Source organism: Metopolophium dirhodum, chromosome 1 (assembly GCF_019925205.1).
Source record: "Metopolophium dirhodum isolate CAU chromosome 1, ASM1992520v1, whole genome shotgun sequence".
NCBI lineage: Eukaryota > Metazoa > Arthropoda > Insecta > Hemiptera > Aphididae > Metopolophium > Metopolophium dirhodum.
Genome location: NC_083560.1, coordinates 10,402,066 through 10,425,473, shown reverse-complemented (window position 1 = coordinate 10,425,473; position 23,408 = coordinate 10,402,066). Strand labels below are relative to the sequence as shown.

General features: G+C 28.4%; 1 long non-coding RNA gene across 1 annotated transcript in view; it reads left to right on the top strand.

The window, feature by feature from the left end:
- The window catches only part of LOC132936673 (uncharacterized), a 36,163-nt gene extending 12,755 nt beyond the window's left edge, over positions 1-23,408 (top strand). The window contains exon 6 of the long non-coding RNA XR_009663508.1: positions 23,347-23,408. This is a non-coding gene — a long non-coding RNA (uncharacterized LOC132936673). The remainder of the gene's footprint in view (positions 1-23,346) is intronic.

Genomic DNA, 23,408 nt, shown 5'->3' with positions numbered 1-23,408 from the left:
ACAGCTCAAAAAGAGTTAAAATATTTTCAATATTTTATGGTGTATAGACAATGCTAATATATAAACATTCAGTGGAATTTTCAAGTATCTACAGTCATTCGTTTTTTTAATTACAATAAAATAAGAAAATTGTTACATGAGAAATCGAGTAAATATCAAATGTTGTAAAAAATATAAATTTCAGACGTTTATAAAAATTTAATTTAAGTTTCTTGTAGACATTTTTTTTTTGATAAAGGTAGGACAACTTATGAGTAATCTTATATTACATTTTAAAATCTTAAATTTAAAAAGAAAAATTTTTATGAATTCTCAACTCAAAAATCAAAATAAATTTGCTAATTTTCGTGATTTTTTCCGTATTTTGTCAAAATTTGAACTTTATATGCTTATAAATAAAAAACTGTGACTAAGGATTTTTTAATTTTTTTCATCTGATTTGAAACAATAACTTAGGAGCCGTTTATTAAATTTTCAAGTTTTTTACTCAACAGATAAAATTTTATTGAGTATTTATAGAAAAAACAAACTAAAAAAATTGAAAACTGACAATGTCCGTCAGCCAGCTCAAAAAGAGTCAAAATATTTAAAAAAATGTTATGGTGTATAGAAAATGCTAATATAAAACATTCAGTCAAAATTTCATGTCCCTACGGTCATTTGGTTATAGAGTTTACACCAAAAACCAAAATCGATTTTCTCGTAAACAGATTTTGCGTAAGAATTCCCGTTTTTTCCTTAATTTTTTCTTTTATTTTTCACGTCGCTTTTGAAACTATTTAAAACTACTTTTAACCCCCCAAAGTACCAAACTAGATTCACTTTTCTATCAGAAAAGTTACTGTTGAAGAAAATCCAAGCACTTTTACCTGTCCTAAAAGGTGATGACAGACACACAAAAAAAAAAATAAATAAAACAACACACATTATTGTAAAATCAATACATTCATCGCTTCGCTCAGAATCTAAAATATAGGATAGTAGTTAACTAGAGAGCGTAAAATAATAAATTATAGGTATATGATTAAAAGGTTAAGAGATACATATTATATTGCACACACACTATACTTTTTATATCACTAGTGGTGCGCCAGGGACGGCAAAGTTCCCGGGTGGCCTGAACTATTTGGACTTGCCATTGGCCCGACGGATGCATAGTGAAATTATTATTTTAAATAAATAGTATTTATTAATTACTAGCTGATACCTTGCACTTCGTTACCCGTTAAATGCACAAACTGTATACGACTCAAACTTTGTTCAATGCGTTATTTAATATTCGGTGTATGATGTTCTAGATTTATCTTAACTTTTCTGTTACCCCCCGAATAAAAATTCTGATTCGCAGCTGTATACATATTATATAGCAGTATATTAGCAGTACGTAAGTGTATGATTTAACTCTAAAGTATCAAAGTTATATCAAGTTTGTCGTTTTTACTTAATTCCATTTACGGTGGATTAATATAATCAATTAATACAAAATCCTAAACCTAACCTAACCGTACTAAAATCTCCCCGGTGATTCAAAAAAGTTTATTTCATTCCGTGGCATTGTTAAATCATGTTTTTGTTATTCACATTGTCATTGATTACAAACAAATATTATTAGTAGTAGGTAGTAGAAGTAATGAGGCACAATTAATTAGATAAGTAATTTCAAATATAAAATAAAAATAGTGGGTATATCTTATGGTTGAAATTGGAATTATGCCAGTTTTTACAGCAAATTTTATTTTGGTTTAATATATTCCATAACGATTATGCAAATACTCGTAATGTTATATAATACAATATATTACAATAAATCATTGTCATAAATATTAAAATGGTATCTTTCTAGCTTTATAATATCGGACAAATCTGAATTATTGAAAAACACGATGTATTCAAGACATGAAAAATAGTTTCATAAACTTTTTATGAAAGAATTACAATTTACAAAAATAAAAAGCAAACGAAAATTACATGCTACTTCGATTAAAATTAATTAAAGTCTGATTAAAATGTCCCCTATAATTTACACCTATGTAATGCCTTTGCAATCGATTAAATTTTAAAAAAATGATTTAATTCTATTTAACGAATTTTTTTTGTTCCCCGTGTGACTTTGTTGTATGGAAGTTTCACTGAATCAAAATTCAAAATAACCGTATAGGTACCGAAATATTGACTTAACGATAATATTTTCGGTAAACTAATATTCATTGAAAACAATGTCAATAAAAATAATCAACATAACAACATTATAGACTATAATGAATATAGTAATAGTAATTCTATTTTAGATTCTGAGCGAAGCGATGAATGTATTGATTTTACAATGATGTGTGTTTTATTTTTTATTTATTAACAGTATCTTGTTCGATGAGAAAGTGAATTCAAGTAAAAATTTAAAATTCCTAAACGTTTTTAAAAGCGCCGCGAAAAACAACATAAAGAAGAACGAACATTTTTACGCAAAATCAGTTTTTGACAAAATCGATTTTGGTTTTTGGGGTAATTCTAAATGAAATTTTTACTGAACATTTATATTAGCATGTTCTATACACCATAAAATATTCAAAATATTTTTATTTGTGTTAAGCTGTTTCCGGACAATTTCAAATATTAATTTTTTTAGTTTTTTTTTCTATACATTTGTTGGGTCCAAAAGCGTTCAAAATTTAATACAAGGCTCCTGATATATTGCTTAAAATAACAATTAGAAAATATTAAAAATACATAGGTACAATTTTTTTCTTATAAGTTTTATGTTTGACAACATATTTTTATTCAATTTAAAAATGATTTTGTAGTTAAAAATATATAAAATGTTCAAACTTGTATAGCTAAGGATTAAAAACTTACAGCAATGTTCCACGTAAGTAAGTTGTTCTGTAACCAAATATCTCAAAAATATAAATCACGGTTTTTTTTTTATAGTTATTTATGTTCAAAATTTGGAGGTAATTACGTTTTATTAAAAATAAAGAATAACGATTAGTCAGCCGACTAGTGATAAAGACTCATAAGACCTATGAAGTCGGGCAGCCATAATAGGTCAATAGGGCAAAGGTCAATCGATTAATCCATGTAATTAAGCCGTGAGTTACACATGATAACACCCAAAAATTAATAATAATAGTTATGAATCACGAAATAATCTTATATTCTTACCTACCTAATATCATGTGAAAATAGAAATCATCTTTGTCTTGTATAAAAACCATAAATCACATAATAATAAATAATAATAATAGTTAAGAATATATTATATTTTTTATAGTGTAACTATTCATATTTTTTAAACTAGAGATATTCATTAAATATTATGCTTCTATTTACACAACCAGATACACAACAAAAAACGGCTTTTATGAACTTTTATAGGTTTAGTATATTAAGTTTCATATATTTAATATAAAAAATCAAGTAAAAGAATTTTTTAAAATGAAATCTTTAAAAACTTCAAAGTGCCCCCAAAAATCCTAAAATGCAAAGAATGACTTTAAAATCGTAAAAAATGCAAAATAAAAATTTCTTATTTTTATTTGTGTATTTTATAAAACGAGTATCGGTTGGAAATAATGCAAAGTGCATCGAAATTCCAACGTCAATATTATGTTATATAAAATATCAAAAAATAAATATTTTTAAAATTAAAAATAAAAACATTTTTTTTTTTTCAAATTTTACAGAAAGATTTTTATTACATTCGTTTATAAACATCATAACTTAGAATGTTTCGTTTATAGATTTATGATATGTAGAGGCGGGGCCAAGTACAATACTACAAACTAAATCAAGTTTTTACTTTTCTGATAAATAAAATTAAATATATTATGGCATACTATAATAGTTTCAACTTTTTAAGTCTGTGGTATTAATTAATGACTGAATGAGCTAGAAATATTAAAATTTTTCAATTACTTAAATTATGAAATCAATGGCAAAAAAATGCATTTGCTAATTTAAAATTACATAACAATCAATGACTGAATGAGCTAGAAATATTAAATTTTTCAATTACTTAAATTATGAAATCAATGGCAAAAAAATGCATTTGCTAATTTAAAATTACATAACAATCAATTAAAATTAATGCTGTATTTTTAAATTTTATTTATAACTATCTACGTATAATTCATAAATAATTTTTACATTTCCCTATCTATATGTATATGAAAGAAAACATGTCTCAAATTATACGTTATCACTAATAGGATAGCGAATCAAAAAATTTTAAAATGGGAAAATATTTGCCCTCCCCTTGATGAATTCTTGCGGACGCCCTTGAACTGTCTGCCGTCATATTAGTTAAATATAGTCGAGAAACCGATCTTTTGTGGTAATAATATATCTTTATTATATCCGTTCGTGGCTGTACGGCTGTCGCTTTCAGGCTGTACGTTTTATACACGCAAAAATTAAATATATATTATTGTAATCCTTATATGTATGAAAGAACAGGCCTGTCTTATGTACCAAATTCTCTCACGACACTGTTTAAAATTTTTTTCCAATTTTTTTTGACAAAAAATTAGGTGAACAAGTTTTTTACATTTATTTTTCACGAATGTGTAAAATTCGGTTACGGTTATGAGTATAATATATTAATATATAACTATTAAACTCGTCCAAAACTTAGCTAACATGCCAGTTGTCACATTTATAAAAAAAGATTGTCATTTTAAAAAAAAAACGGGCAGATGCACCCATGGCTTCAAGGGGGCCCTAGGGGCGGCGGACCCCCATAAACTGTCTTTCTAAACAATTTCACGCTGTTAAAAACAAAATTACAAAAAAAAAAATCATCGACTTTTTTTGAAAATTATGAGTCCGTGGTTAAGGGGAACCATGTCACCGGAGCCGCCCTAGCACCCATGTGTATCGATCAGCTGTATTGTAGGTATTGTTTAAAAGGGTCGCTGTAACGGATGTGTTGAATTTGAAAACAACGATATAAAATTATTGTATACGAAAAACGATTCTGAGCCAAGACGGTCTAGCTACAGCTAATGATATAAAATTCATAATTTATATAAAACATAATTGTAAAATCAATACATCCATCGTTCGGAATCTAAAAATGAATCGATTGAAATATTATATAAAAAAAATTATTACTATAGTTATATACTTATATACATTGTTAATACAAAATATTTAAAATTATATTTGGTTATATTATACTATAGATAAATTAAATTATTGCTTACACATATTGTATAGGTGTCTATATATTATACCGATGGCTAAGAGGCCAAAAGTTATAAGTCCAATTTTTCTCAAAATCTTTTTATTAGTCCATAGGGTTTATCTGGGTCATCTTTTTGATTCGGTAAAACATTATAAGTCAATATCATAATTAAAACATGTTTTATTTATACTTTAATTTTTGTGATTTTAGTTCAAGATAGGTTTTTTTTAGTGCAACACATATAACAAGTCCTAATTTAATGAAACATACAATAAATATTTTAACATGGTCTAAATGTCAAGCGGACAAATATAACAAGTCCGGACTTGTTACTTTTGTCAAAAACAATACATTCAATTTTGGACGTGTAATGTTTTAGATAATATTGAATTTGTTTACCTATATTATAAAAAATGAATATGTCCCGACGTTTTATTTTAAATAATAAAAATTTTTAATTTTAAATTACACTAATTAATATGATATCTTCAATTAGCATAAAATATCAATAACACGGGTTTTATTTGACTAAAAATTTGACGAAAAAATGCTACTTTATTATTTTTTACATTCAATAAAAAATTGCAATATTTTTTATATTTTTAATTTTTTACTGCAATTATATAAACAAATTAAATTTTTTATATCAAAAAAATAGTCTTACGGACATTTTAACTATTTATATAATAAATTAATTAGAGTTTATATTAAATTAACAACTTTTAATATGTCCATCAAAACCTTATAATATGTCCACGGTAAAAATATATTATAATTGCCGTTTATTCATAACAAGTCCCATTTAAATTTAAAAGAAACATTATAATTACGTTGAAAAAAAATTTTAAGACCTAAAAGTAATAATTTATGTAATCTACAGAATATTTTACAAATAAATCAGTTGCAACACCGAAAAACAAAAATCTACAACACAAACTGTTTGGCGTAGAATAATTTAAGATCTTAAAACTGCTCTCCTGTAAAATTTAATGTTTGGGACATACAACTTTTGGCCTCTTAGCCATCGATATTACCCCTGAACAATTCGTCAAAATTATAATTTTGATTTGCAATTATATGCAATCAATTGATTTGCTGAATATCGATGTTCGTTTAAACGTATTGGAAAAGTGGGTGGGGGTCCCTCACAAACCTAATTATTAATTTGCGACTTCGCACTTGACTTGCAAATCTGAAAATCTGAAAATCAATTTGAAAACCAGTACCAATAGGTATTCACGTTTCGCGACGAAAATATACCACGACCAATTTTCCAAATGACCAACTTACCAAACGACCAATTTTATATGACCAATTATTGACGTAGACTCGGACAGCTCGGCCGCCTTTTCCTTGCTGCCCGCTTGTCAGATGTTCGACGGTGCCGACGCAAAGACGTACGTCTGTGTTTTCGTCTTCGTGTTTTTGCCATATCAATGATCAACCACCAAAGTATATTTGTCGGTTGTGTAATTCGTATTAATTAAGACGGTGTTAAATATCAGTCGTGCGTAATGAGTGCTTTCCGTTTCCGACTCACAGGAACCGCTCGCCCGTTGCTCAAAGAGTTATCTCTTTCCGGCGTGGTGGTTATTATACTACAGCTGACCATTTAATTTTTCTGCTAAAGGCTCTGTCAACGGGAACGCGTTATAACGCGCGTCAAAGCGGTAAATGACTCGTCGGCGTGGTGATTTCGACGCCGCGTTGTAACTAATTACAAAAAACCACGCGACGTGAAAACAACGCTTTCTGTTTGACAGAGCCTTTAATACGGGTTTACACTGCATACGTGTACGTGTGCGTGCATAAAAATACTTTTCTGCGATTGGTTGGTATGCATGGTAAGCTTTTGGTATATACCAGAGCGTTTATACGTTTTTACCACAGGTTTAACCGTGATACCATGAAGTTGGATCCAGCTCAACTTTTTCATGTACACGGATCTATATATTGATTACAATATTGATAACATAAGAATATATGAGGTAACTAATATGTTACCTAACCGATCTAACCCATCCAACCGATGGAAAACGTTTGCGAGAACGTATCCGGTCAACGTACACGTATGTAGTGGAAACCCATCTTTATGGCACGGTGGTTATTGCTCACCTATTATTTATTAAATACATTTTAATTTTTTCTCAATTGTGGTTAGCGTCGCTGACCACCATAGGTGGTTAGTACATACACCACCAGATATGGGCATGAATTCATCAATATTTATTACTATTGAATATTTTTTTCACGTTCACGACCCCATGTCAACTATATAGTTGAATATGATGCATAGGCGTAACTAGACTTAAACGTTAAAGTTAAGGGGAGTGCTTCAGTTCTAACATAATTAAAATACATGAAAAACGCGGGCGCTCTTCCCCCACCCCCCCCCCCCCCCCCCACACCCAAACTCGTCTTTCAAATAACATTCATTATTAAATTATACTATTAGTCTATTATTTTACACATTAATCGATGTTTTTGTGATTCTGTATGGTAAAACGTAGACTAACTAAGCCTATATAAATATAAAATCAACGAAAAACTACCACACCTATAATAGAACGTGTGTACTAAAATCAATTAGTGGTCTATCCCTCATTTAATTTATATCGCAAGTACCCGAGTTTTTTTTCTTATTTTAACATTATCATAATTTATTGCCTTCACGCGACGAAATAATATTAGCAGTTGTTTACCTATTCTGTTTGACGTGTGTCTAAATCTTAGTTGTAGACTTGATTAATAACTGTTTTGGACTTTCGAAAATTCAATCGTTATCTCGAGTGATTGCCGACACTCGCGGCGAAATAATATAAAATATCAAAATATTGTGCTATTTCTGGGTTTCGTACGGTAAAACGTATTACTAAGCTGTCCGTCCGTCTGTCTGTCAGTGAGCAATAAGTCGAAATTTTCACAGATGATGTATTTCTGTTGCCGCTATAACAACAAATACCAAAAATCCGTCAGAATATAAGCAGTGTTGCCAACATGTATTATAACACCGGTCGGGCCCGAAACGGACCGTTGGTGGCGACGGGCAGATACCTAAATATACCTACGTCGTGTTCGTGGTATCTTTCGTAACCATTACCGCGGTGTACGTCTTCTGCGCGACTGAGTGCGTTTATATTATTACGTTATTATTATAATGTACGCACAGCGTTTGCGTCCATCAGCTCTCAGCCTGGTATTTTAATAACATATTATTTTCAAGAATCCTGTTTCTTTTAAGATCATAGCAGGCGCGTATCCAGAATTTTGTTTCGGGAAGGGCTGAACAAAATGTATATAAACATAGTCATTAGTCATACAGGTAAACAAAAACAATTATATTTGATGATACAATGTACTAAATAATACGTTTTAAACGTCTGGCTCGCCACTATTGGCAAACTTGTCTAAAACCATATCATAAGATATACAAATATTTCTATGAATATTTAACAATACTAAACCTACGAGACGAGTTTCTCAAATATGTTTTTAACCTTCGCAGTAACTAATTTAATAAATTTAAAATGTAATATTAGGTACCTATAGTGTGTATTTTATTGATTTATCTACCTTCGCTATTCGAATGATACATTTGTCCATCTGTTAAATTTTATGGATACGAACTCAGTAACCACTATTATGCTCATTAAGCAGTACCTAAGCAAAGACAATGACTAAATTGTGGTAAACTGTACGTACATTAAAGTTTCTATAATGCCGGATTGCACAAAATATTTAATTAATCAATAGTGAGCTAATGGTCTCTTGAACAAGATTTAGTGGCCCGTGATTGGTCCATTACATTTTTAGTGAACCATTAAATTAAATAAATAGTTTATGCAACCCAGCATAAGTTCTTTAAGTTTTTTAAATAATATATATTTTATTGATACAATTCTTTGTGTGGTTACCAGTTTACTGATTAAGAATTTAAAAGTGTCCATATCACACAGATACATAGATAAGAAACAGACTATTATCCATATCTGACATCTGTGCAATATAGTGCATAATATATTCTTTACTCTATGGCATAGAGCTGCTGCAGCAGGCTGCTGAAATGCTCCATAGTACTCGTGGCGATCGTTATCGACAGGTTTATAATATTATTAGTAGGGTTATAAATTTGAAATATTTTAATGAAATTATGAAAAATATGTTTTATTCTTTTAAACGTGTTCGGTTATAGATGATTAGAAACAATAAATTGATTAAACGCTTAGAATTAAAGAAACACATATTAATTTTGTTGATTTATTATTTCATGTTTGAATATTCTATATTTTATAGTGCTGAAAAAAATTCCTGGCATTATTTTGAGATTAAAAACATTTTTTTACATGAGTTTTAAAATATTGTTGTATATCAGCGATCTAAAAGATAACAGTGAGTGCAGCCCACTCAGCCCCTCCTCCCCATAAATTCGCCACTGGATCATAACACTGATTTGCATTGCATAAATATTATTTTATATTAGTAGGTATTATTATAGATAATGGTACCCCTTCGTGCGCAAGTCCAACTAGCACTTGGCCGGTATTTTATTAAACAGAATCACCCAATGTATCGAATACAATCGATACAACAATACTATCCGATACTATCGGTAATAACAATAAGGAATATTGTACCTCATTGTTGAGTAATACACTAATACGGTAGACTTTTTAAACATCTAAATTAATCAAACATGGTTTCGTTTGAAACATTTAAAACAAATGATTTAAACACCTAACATAGAAAAACAGTTTTTTAAAACAGAAAAATATAATTTATATGCCTATAATGATTTAACTTATTTGTACCTATCCCGACAACTTACTCCTATTTATGAATTTTATTGTAACAATAAATTAATTTTTATTGTTAAATAAACAAATTTATAAAATGCATAATAATAGTTTTGCTAAATAAAATTACCAATAGGCAATAGAAGTATAAATTTATACACTTAATTATAATTAATTGAACACATATCCACTTCATTGCCAGGGAAAATATTTTACCTTACTTGTAATTAGTTGTACTTGGAGAAGAACGAAGATAATATAAAATCTGATTCTATTTTTAGCAAAAAGGCCCTATATTCGGCCGGCAGGCACGGCGATCGTCGTCCGGTCACCTTTAATATTCGTTATTCGTTATCACCATTGATTAATAATCGTACCTACGTCTTTTACGACTATTTTTGTGTTTAATTTATTGACAACTTCTAAGTAGTATTTGTGAAGTAAAAACTACAGGGCATGATGCCATGATACGTCTTACACAGGATCATTACATACAATAATATAGTTTGACAACCAAAAAAAAAATAAATATTTTTCCAAGATATTAATAAAAAAAAAATAAAACAATATTTTAAATGTATAAGTTTAAAAATGTAGTTACCGTTAGCGGGACTAGGATTTATGACAGCAGGGGTGGCTAAAATTTATGTTAGGGGGCTTAGCCCCCCAAGTTCACCCCTAGTTACGCTTGTGACGTGATGCATATTAATATATCGATGGCGACAATGCAATAGGGCATAAGCGACATTTTCAAAATTATTCAGGAGAGCCAAAAAACTATTTTTTAACTATAATTACATTTTGTAGATTATATTTTTAATTTAAAAAAATATAATAAGAATAAAAAAAATGAGAACTATACTCTATTTAAGACAAATTGTTCTTCGATTTTTTAGTTAAACATTAGTATTAGTTAGAATTGGCTATTATTATTATATAATTTGGTGCTTATGCCCCATTAATTTCCTTACCTGTAATTTTAGTACTAGTATTTTAGCGCTTATGTCGTATTAATTTTCTTCTTATTGTGTAAAACACAAATAGTCAATCATAGTTAATTTTCATTGATAATAATATTATAATTTATAATCATAAATCATAAATAAATGACATGTTATTTTAATAGAAACGTAGGAAACTCTTTGGAATAAAAATGTTAATAACTTAATAACTTAATATCATACGATATTGCATTTTTAAGATTAAGATTATTTATCGTCAACCGAACACAGAAAATGGTTTTTTATATAAAATCTATTATTAACTATAATAATGATGTTGTCGCTTAGGCCCCATAAAGTAAAATCCTATGGCGCTTATGCTAACATTTAAAACTAAATGTCGCTTATTTCCTATTTATACACATACCTGTTAACATTTTTAATATTTTGTAGTTTCGAGTTATTTGTATACGAATCGGTCGTTTTTGACAAATTACGTAAAAATCACGAAAATGTGCAAATTGTTTTTAGTTAGAAATTCATAAAAAAATTTTATTTGAAAATTGAATACAAGATTCCTTATGGTTTTGCCTACCTGTATCAAAAAAAAATTTTTTACAGGAAGTTAAATTAAATTTTTATGAGCGTTTGAAGTTCAAATGTTTACATCATTGGATATATATTTGATTTCTCATGATGACTAGCGATTTTCTTATGTTGTTGTAATTCAAAAACGAATAACTGTAGAGACTTGAAATTTACACCATGTGTTTATTTTACCAAATTCTATACTTGATAAAATAGTTTGCTCGTTTTGAGCTGTTTATAGTTATTTTAAATTTTAAATTTTTTTATTTTTTTTATTTATATATCAATAAATTTTTATTTGTTTTGTCAAGAAGCGTGAAAATATAATACACAATATAATTTTACTATAGCTGTTGAAAAATAATAAAAATACATAATATGCACAATCATTTTTATCAAGTTTTAATTTTGACAAAATTCATCAAATTTAAAACTTAAAATGCAGGTAAGTGGATGTCGCTCTGCTGTACAGTAGGTTACAAGTAGATTAATGTATAATGGATTGTATTAAACTTGAATTCAATGATATAATATAATTTTTAAGAAAAACGATTCTGAGTGGAGACGGTTTGTCGGTTTGTCAGTGTGGATATTTTATATTGTTATTATTTATTAGAGCCTATATAAGCTGTAAGTTAAATTAATATTATAATATTATTATTAATATTAATAAAATGATTTTATAGTTAAAAATGTATTTATATATTAAGAATAACAATATAAATATAATATAAAATATCTTAAGCTGCCGAATTGTTTCTGCTCAGAACCGTTTTTCGCACACATGATATAAATTATTGAATTCAAATTTAACACTGTATGTAGTGCAGTCACCCACTTGTAGCCCACTGTACAGCAGAGCAACTTCCACTTACCCGTATTTTTTGTTTATTTAAAAAAAAAATTGTCCCCCCCCCCCCATTTAATATTCCTGAGCACGCATATAAATTATTACAACGTCACTCAACGGTTACGTCTTTATAAAAAATTGTTGATTTTCGTTATAAGTATACCATCGGGTGGTTCAATTTTCCTCCAAAAACGAGATACTTACCGTTTTCCTCCACGAAAAAAAAGGTTGGTTTCCATTTTCCTGCACATGATTTTTGACTAAAATTATGTCTATTTTCCTCCAATATTTTAGCCGATGCGTTGTAGTATTACGTTCCGTATTATAAAGGCAGAATAAGGCTAAGATCACATTTTTCGCTTATCGGTTGATAATTAATTTATAGGGCCTGGAATTATATGCACTAAAAGCGTACGAAATATGCATGCATTTATGCACCAATCATCGTCAAATATGCACTTAAAATATGCAAAAATATTGAAACAAAAATGCATTTAAACGAATAATTAAATTAAGAGAATTGGAAATACGTGTACCCAGTTGTAACGGTCGAATTATATTAGACGATTTGTATCCATATTTTTTGATTTGAAATGAAACCGCTGATTTCGGCAATGATATTATGGTCTGTTCAGTGTTCATATACATCGAATAATTTAGTTTTTCCTTAATGTCGACTCGTTCGCCCGGAATAGTCCGGAAAAACCAACGAATAAGTAATTTTATATATGCAGTTTATAGGCGTAGAATGGTAGGGGCTAAGGGGGCTATAGCCCCCCAGAATTATATTGAGCCCCCTAGAAATCTGTTTAGCTACCTGTTTAAAAGATTACTGTTTTGTACTTCCATATGTGGAGAACTGAAAAAATGTTCTATTATTATAGCGAATAAAAACATGGCTTTTACCATTGACTCCTTAAACTGCCCACTTTTGGTAGGTTAAAACCGCACACATTTGATAGATTAAAACCACACAATTTTTTTAATTGTTGTATCAAAAATTGCACACTTATTATTTCGACCACAAAATGGTCGATAGACAAATAGTATTATAATAGTAAATAGATAATAAAAGTATTTTAAAATTCTATAATTTATTAATTATTATTTATTCAAACAAAAAAATGTATATAGGAACAAGTATTCAAATTTAAAAAAAAATGAAAAATGTAAAGTGTACAATTTTTAAAGTTTAATTGGCTGAAATTATACTTTATAATGTGTAAAAATATTAAATTAATGTAAAAAAATATCGTCATTGCTTCCTAAATATGTATTATTTTTGGCTGTTATTCATGAATGTCATTATGCGTTTACATGCCGTATTATTATTTACATCTACGTACCTCTTGAAGCCAGCGTCATTGAAGTCGGGTATTTAGTTATTATAATATATTATATCTGGGATTCTATGTTATTATCTTATCTTATCTATTATTTTGCACTAAAAATAGTGTGCGGTTTTAACCACTATAAGTTTACCGTATTTTGTTATACAATGACCGACAAAGTGTGCGGATTTTGTCTATCCACCTTTTTGGGGTCGAAATCAAAAGTGTGCGGTTTTCGGATGCGACCGCTTTTACAAGTATCATAATAATTACTGTAATGTAGACTAAAGTAATTAGCTACTAACTAGTAATATTTATTAATAATGTTTAAGTAATTACGTCTATAATCAGCAATGTCCATATTTTAATTAATATTAGGTATATCATGTTTGTGATCCATTCCGTTTTGAAACTCATTTGTAGTTAGTCTTTTTTTAGTAATCTAACTACGAATTTGTTTCTTACAGAATTTCACTAAAGACGTCGTTTTTTTTGATTTTATTAAAACACAATTTATTGTTATAGTTAATTAAATACTAAAATACAATTTAAGTTATTTTCAGTGTCTTTTAACATTTATAATTTTTGAAAGATTCTTAAGGAATAGATATACGCTCTTAGTGTTTTTCAGGTAATCTAAAGATTTTTAGATTCTGAGTGAAACGATGAATGTATTGATTTTACAATGATGTGTGTTTTCTTTTTAAATTTTTTTTTTTTGTCTATATACACGATACATAGTCGAAATAATGATTGAATTATCAACTTCAGTATCTTGTTCGATGGGAAAGTAAATATCGTTGTTGCACTGGGAGGTCAAAATTTAAAATTTCCAATAGTTTGCAAAAGCGCCGTGAAAAAAACATAAAAATTAAGGAAAAAAACGGGAATTTTTACTCAAAATTGGTTTTCCACAAAATCGATTTTGGTTTTAGGTGTAACTGTAAAACAAATGGAACGTATACATAATATGCAATTTTCACTGGTCATTTATATTAGCATTTTCTATACACGATACAATTTTCAAAATGTTTTGAACTAATTATATATAATTTGTACATATATTTCTATAATTATCATTAACATTTTATTTGTTGGGTAGAAAAGCGTGAAAATTTAATGTAAGGCTCCTGATATATTTTTAAAATAGCAGTTGAAAAATATTAAAAATATATAAGCACAATTTTTTTATAAGGATTTTAAGTTCGAATTTTGACAAAATGTATCAAATTTAAAATTTAATAATTATTTTGTAGTTAAAAATTTATGAAATGTTCAAATTGTATAGCTAAGGATTGAAAATTTAAAACTAGGTTCCACGTAAATAGGTTAGGTATATATAAATTACTTTATTTACAATAATATCATCAAATATACTTGGTAATATCATAGGCTGACTGACTGTTTTCGCTCAGAATCGTTTTTTTTTTATACAGTGATATTATATTATTGAATTCAAATTTAACCCCATCCATTACAGTGACCCACTTGTAACTTACTGTACAGCAGAGTGGTATCCACTTACCCACCTTTTTTTCTTTTGAAATTTCATAAAAAAAAACGTCAATTTTTTTTGTCATATATAAATTAATGTATTTTTTTTTATTATTACACAATTTTGTGGTATTTATGTTTGTACTTGATAAAATATAGTGATATTTATTAATACTGTTTTTAACTACATCCACATATTTAATATTTGTGATCGATTCCTAAGAAAACAATATGTCTGTTAGTCTCGGTATGGCAATCTAACAGCCTATTTGTTTTCTACAGAATTTCATAAAAAAAACTACAATATCTGTGGGTACTAATACTTATACTATATAATACAGTAATATTATTAATGATTAATAATAATGTTTATACATCCATATATTTAATACTTGTGAGTTGTGATCGATTCCTTTGAAAACATTATAATACTACCGTTATTCTTATTGTGATATAGTCTAACGACTTATTTGTTTTCTACAAGGATTTCATTAAAAAACGTCAAATGTTTTATTTCATTAAGTATTATTACTATTTTTTTTAGGAAAAATACAATTTTATGATTGTAATCTATATAAGTACTTACCATAATATAGTAATTAGTAATATTTATTAGTATAGTTAACATCTACATCAAAAAAGTATCCAAATACAAATAGGCTATATTTTTTTACACCACTAAAAAAAAGCCGGTAAGTGCAGAGGGGTGGACTGTGCAAGTAGGTCAGCAGTGATGGAAATTTGTCCCTTCGGTCAGGTCTTCGAACAGGATAGTGTACTAGTGGTGCAAATTGAGGGAGGAGGGGTGAGGGGGGCTTATCCCTCCTAAACTCAGTCGTATCCCACCCAAAAACACACAATTTTAAAATGCTATATTGTAAGAATCACTTGCCTTTAATATATTCAGCCCCTCCCCTCCCAAGTCAGAAGTTGAAATTGTGCCTATGAGTATTCGATTTGAATGCAATGATTGCATTCGATAAAAAAAACCTATTCTGAGCGGGCGAAAGAAAATTTATAAATCATACATATTATGTATATAAATTGTATATAATATTATACCTGGTGGGAATTATATAATTTTTAAATTTTATTCATTTCTATGGTGATAAACAAAACGTTTTGAAAAAAAATAGGTAAGAAAAATAAATGTTGGTGTTTTTCCACGTGATGTAAAAAAACTATTGAGAAAATCGAAAAATAACCTGTCTAAAGTACCATCTTGATCCACTTTGCTAAAAGATAAGATACTGCATGTCGAAATCAAAGCACTCCTTCTAGTAGACTAGTAGAAATTTTGTTTACAGGATACAAAAATTAAAAATACAAACATCATTGTAAAACCACCAAATTCTTCGCTCTGCTCAGAATCTACAATTATTCAAAATACGTGCCTATTTGAATACCTCGCGGAAAGGTTTTATAATTTTTTCACCCTCTTTTTGTAGCTTAAGGTTAGCTCACACGTGCATTTTTGTGATAATCTAATACGTATTTGTATCTTACAAAATTTCATAAAAAAACGTCAATTTGTATTTTACTATACAATAATACTGTACGAGCCGGGAGCGGATAATAATAAAAGACCCGGTTATCTCAATACTTCGTGCGCATATACAGCATACCTATAACACAATATAGGCCGACCGGCATTTGTGTGTATGTGTGAGCCGTGGTGTAAATAGCTCGATCAGCAGTGGACGGGATTGCTGAGCAAATTTAATACTGATGAGCTACGTGTGATATGAGTGTGCGAGTGTGTAAATATGTTTGTGTGCGGTGGATACTTAAAACTATTAAATAAAATAATAACACTGATCTATAGTTCAAATGATACACATTTTGATAATATCCGGCCCTTCAGGCCTAACAAGTGAAAATAATTGATAGTACAAATATATAAAGTGTTATGTGAGCAACCAATACATTACATATTTATATAAATAATATTCATAATAATAACCAATACAAATAATATTTAAAGACTCACAGCTCGACGGTGCACTCTGCTGGCCAGCTTTTGTACCTGCGTCTACATAATAATATATTTTAATAATGTGATTTTCACATACGCACACACAATAATACCAAAAGGTTTACAATAATAAATAAAATGGCAATTCGTGCCTGCGAAATATACAATAAATATAATAATGTGGCAATTGGTGCCTGTGAATTTAACACTAAAAATTGATGTTTGCGTTTACAATAATAATGATATCAATGCGGTGAATTGCGGACACATTGAATAAAAATAAAAATATGCGATGCATCTGTGTGCTGCGAGAACCAGAAACAATACTGTACTGACGAATAATAACTCAATACCTATAGACTAAAACACCTAACATGAGACGGCGGTCCATGAGAATAAAATAACATATTATATAATTCACAACTTCAACAATAATGATTCCCTATGATAAAATGTGCGTGTTTGTAAGTGTGTGTGTATGCCGGCCTGCGAAGCCCGCGCGTGAATACGGTCATAGACGCAACTAGGGTTTAAATTCTGGGGGGGCTAACAAAACTATTTATTTAAAATAACCCATAGGAGGCTTATATCTAAATCAATAAGGGATATTTGTGGGGGCTAAGCCCTCCCCCCCTAGTTGCGCCAATGAATACGGTATACCTTTGATTTGAGATTACGCGAGTGTCGGCGGCGGTGCAAACAAATACAATTTAATGTTAGTTATCTAAATATGAGAATACAATTTTAAAGTCTTAAGTTTTTTTCAACGTATGTATATGTACTTAGTCTTTTTGAGAAAATAAAGAAAAAAAATGTTTTTAAAAAACATTAAAAACGTCTTCATAAAAAATGTTAATTTTTTTTGTCATTAATGTATTTATTTTTTTAATCAAAACTCAATCGCATGTTATTTATGTGGTACTTAATATAATATAGTAATAATTACTAATTAACAATATTTATAAATAATGTTTACCTTATTTACATCCATATTATACTTAATATTTGTGATCAATTCCTAAGAAAACATATTAGCTCTTAGTATCTGTATGGCAATCTACGAGCGTATATGTTTTTTAAAGAATTTCATAAAGACAAAATCATTTTCTTTATTTCATTAATATGAATGTAACATTTTTTTCATTAGTTAAAACACAAAATTAATGTTTGTTATCTAAATATTAAATACATTTTAAGTTATACTATGCGTTTGCATAATATTTATAATTTGTGAACGATTTCTAAGGAATAAATTTATATTTGTATTTTCAAAACCCAGTTTGGTAATTACTTAATGATTCAAAATCATAACAGAAATGTTTGTTTTATTATAGCATTGCTTTGTTTTTATTTTTATATTAATATTTTTGTACAAAACCATTACGATAAAAAATGTCAAACTAAAAAAAAACTATCTTGATTGCTTTTAAAATAAACTGAATAAAGTTAAGTTATTTTAACAGTCAATTAAACTCTTTAAGTTAATAAGTTGAATAGAAAATGAAGTAACTAGTTAATACTTAAGTATTAATGCCCAACTTTGCAAAATTATATAAATATGCATTGTAGCAAATATAAAATCGGTTCCCACGGTATTGGGGATACAAAATCGAATAAATGAGACATTCAGAGTAAAATACGGTGTAACCTTGAGAAAAAAACCTAAGTTTTGGCAGCCCTTACAATTGCAATTTTTTAAATCAAGTAAAAAAAATTTCAATAATTTCATTGGGTGGGGGAGGGGGCTGTCAAAATATACATGATAACTAAGACGATATAGTAATCTGACATCACATATTATATGGAAAACATAATGCCTAAACCAAATTATTAGATAAATTATATTCTAATAAGTGATAAAAACATCTCACCACACATCGCATAATAATTTCTAAGGAATATAATAAATATAATATGTCCGTAGTCTTTCTATGGTAATTTAAAGACATTTTTATTTTTTTTCCTATAAAACTTTTTGAATAACGCAAATTTCTTACGCTGGGATGCATGAAAAATTAATTAATTTAATGGTTTAATAAAATTTAATAGATCTGCAATCATGGGCCACTAAACCATTGTCCATTAGGTTATTATTGGTTCAATAAAAGTTTAGAGATTATTCGTATCAAGCATTAGTCACATAAGCGAATGTACTTTTATTTTTTATTTTGATAAAAACACAATTTCATGTTATGTACTACTATAATATTGTAACTAAAAATTAGTAATATTTTTTAATAATGTTTACATCTACATTTGTTTGTTTGTTATTTGTGAAATATTCCGTTTGGTAACTTATGCGTTATTAGTCTTTATGTGGTAATCTAATAACGTATTTGTTCCTTACAGAATTTCATAAAAAAACGTCAATTTTTTTTTATTGCAATTATAATACAATTTTACAATTTAATGTTAGTTATCACCCTACCGGCGCGAGTCGTCGTAGCTATGACAGCCATATCTTGTAAGAGTTACGACGGCGCCGGCAATAAATCTATGTCCTTAGGATTTTTGTGGTAATCTAAGAGCGTATATGTTTTCTAAAGAATTTCATAACAACAACTTCAATTTCTTTATTTCATTAATATAAATGTAACATTATTTTATTAATTAAAATACAATTTATGTTTATTATCTAAATATTAAATACATTTTAAGTTATATTATGCGTCTGCATAATATTCATAATTTGTGAACGATTTCTAAGGAATAAAATAATATGTATGTCTTTAGTAATTTTACAGTAATCTAACAACGTATATTTATAATTTCAACGTCAATTTTTCTTTTATTACAGTAATACAATTTAATGTTAGTTATCTAAATATTAGAATACAATTTAAGTTATTTTCAACGCCTGTACATTTTGTGAACGCTTCTTAAGGAATATATACATATATATGTCCTTAGTATTTTTTGATAATCAAAAAAAAAATGTTTTTTTCAAAACAGTTTCATGTTATTTATGTGGGTACTTAATATAATATAGTAATAATAATCATAATTAGTAATATTTATTAATAATGGTTATATCTAAATCCATATATTTAAAATTTGTGATCGATTCCTAAGGAAACATGGTACTGCCGTTAGTCTCTTTATGACATTCTAACGGCGTATTTGTTTCCTACAGAATTTCATAAAAAAAACTTCGATTTTCAGATTCTGAGCGGAGCTAGTAGGAATCTAGTGGTTTTACAATGGTGTTTATTTTTAATTTTTTTATCCCGTGTACAACATTTCTACCAGAAGGATAGCTTTGATTTCAACATATAGTATCTTATCTTCTAGCAAATTGGATCAAGCTAGTACTTTAGATAGGTCTTTAATTTTCTCAATAGTTATTCAATGCCACGGGCAAAACTACCGACAAATTACGAAAAACCGCTAAAAATGGGATGTTAACTTCTAACGCTTTGTTTATCTCCATAGAAACGGATAAAAATAAAAATAACGATTTTAGTTATTTTGTTGTAATCCATACTTAATATATAAAGCTGTAGACTGTAGAGTGTGTTTGTTTGAACGCGCTAATCTCAGGAACTACTTGTTCGACTTGAAAAATTATTTTTTGTTGGATAGTCCATTCATCGAGGAATGCTATAGGCTATATAACATCACGCTACGACCAATTAATAGAAGTGCACAAACAGGGATTTTGAGATTTACGATGGAAATATTTGTTTATAAATGGTTGCTATTGGTTATATGAGAAATAATAGAAATAGTATTTATTTGTTATTGGTGAATCGGGCAGATCAGGTACAAGCATGAATCAAATCAAATTTTCGCACATTGCCTACCAGGGTAGCTGAGTTGCACTTACTGCAGTGAGTTACACCAAAAAGGAGTTAAACAATCACAATTTTTTTAAGAGTTGTCATATTTTACGGGCCACGAAGTGGTAATATGTCGCTATATTATATATAAATGAATTTTTGTGTGCAGATCTCTGGAAAGAAGATAGGCTAATTTAAAAAGGGTTAAATTTGGTTTTTTTATTCGTTGGATTTTAGTACGGTTAGGTTGGTTGGGATTATGTATTGATTGATTGTATTAATCCACCGTATTATATCAAAATAAGCTTGGTATAACTTTGATACTTTAGAGTTAAATCATACACTTACGTACAAACTGCACTGGGTCCGCGATCTACCGCAGGTAGATTGCCTACCTGATAATATACTTCTGCGAATCAGAATTTTTATTCCGGGCAACAGAAAAGTTAAGATAAATTTTGAACACCATACACCGAATATTAAATAACGCATTGAACAAAGTTTGAGTCATATAAAAGTTTGTACATTTAACGGGTAACGAAGTGCACGGGATCAGCTAGTTTATAATATTAATTCAACTTACAGGTTATAATAAAATATAATAACAATATAAAATATAAAATATCCAGTCAGACAAACCATCTCTGCTCAGAATAATTTTTCGTATACAATTATATGATAATATCATACAATCCATTTTACAGTGAACCACTGATAACCTACTGTACAGCAGAGCAATATACACTTACCCGCTTTTTTATTTCATTAATATAAATATAAATCATTTTTGATTTATTAAAATACAATTAATGTTTGTTATCTAAATATTAAATAGATTTTAAGTTATATTACGCGTCTGCATAATATTCATAATTTGTGAACGACTTCTTAGGAATAAATGTATGTATTTAGTCACTTTGCGGTAATCTGACAACGTATATTTGTAATTTCAAAACCTGGTTTGGAAATTACTTGACGATTAAATATCATTAATGAAACTTCGACACCCAGTTGGTAATAATGAAAAGTATACATACATAATATAATATAAATAGCAATGTTTATTTTCAGTTTATTTTAAAATAGGTATTAAAATAGGAACTCTATACAAAACATTAGCGATTTGAACGTGAACTTAGGTACACTGCAAAAACCGAGATCTACAGATATATCATAGCATGTTTCATTGAAAAATGACCTCTCTAAAGTACCATCTTGATCCAATTATCTAAGAGATAAGATACTATACCTATGTTACGTTGAAACGGAAGCACTCCTTCTGGTAGAAATTTTGTTTACAGGATAAAAAAAAATAAAAAAATAAACACCATTGTAAAATTACTGAATTCTTCGCTCTGCTCAGAATATAAAATTATTCAAAATACGTATAGGTACCTCTATTCGAATAAAAAAACTGTATTTGAATACCTCGTGGAAAGGTTTTATAATTGTTTCAACCCCTATTGGTAGCCAATGTTAAATCACTTGTGAATTTTTTTCATCGTCTCTTTGTTGTAATCTAACGACGTATTTGTTCTTACAACATTTCATAAAAAAAGTCAATTTTTTATTTTACTACAATATAGTACAATTTAATGTTAGTTATCTAAATATTAGAATACAAGTTATTTTCAGCGTCTGTACATTTATAATTTGTGAACGACACTTAAGGAATGAGTACATGTCCTTAGTATTTTTGTGATGATAAAAAAAAAAAAATGTTTAGTTATATGAATATTATAAAGAACATCTATTTTTTGTCATATATAAATTTATATATTTTTTTTTTCATCAAAACACAATTTCATGTTATTTATATGGTACTTAATATAATATAGTAATAATTACTAATTAGTAGTATTTATTAATAATGTTTATAGCTACTTCCATAAATTTAATATTTGTGATCGATTCTTAAGAAAACTCGATATGGCTGTTAGTCTCTGTATGGCAATCTAACAGCGTATTTGTTTTCTACAGAATTTCATAAAAAAACTTCAATTTCTTTATTTCATTACCTATTGTAAATGTAACATTTTTTTTATTAATTAAAATACAATTAATGTTTGTTAACTAAATATTAAATACATTTTAATTAAACTGTAATTCAAGTTACTAAAGGTAACTAAAGGAAACTAAAGGTAACTAAAGGTTACTAAAGGTAACTTAAGTTACCTATATCATGCGTCTGCATAATATTTATAATTTATGAACGAATTCTAAGGAATAAATTACTTGACGATTCAAAATCATAACAGCCTTTTTGGTTTTATTTTATCCACGAGGACCTGACATTTTTAAGCTTCTATAAGGGTCGTAGCGTATTGTTAATTAGTCTATAACCTTCCTAACAAACTGGGACACCTAACAATTAATCCAAAAATAATTTTTTAATACCTACTATTTGTTCCAGAGTTGTCGGCACAGATGCGGTTGGAACAGTTGTGGTCGGGTTTTGACCAGTTGCCATCAACG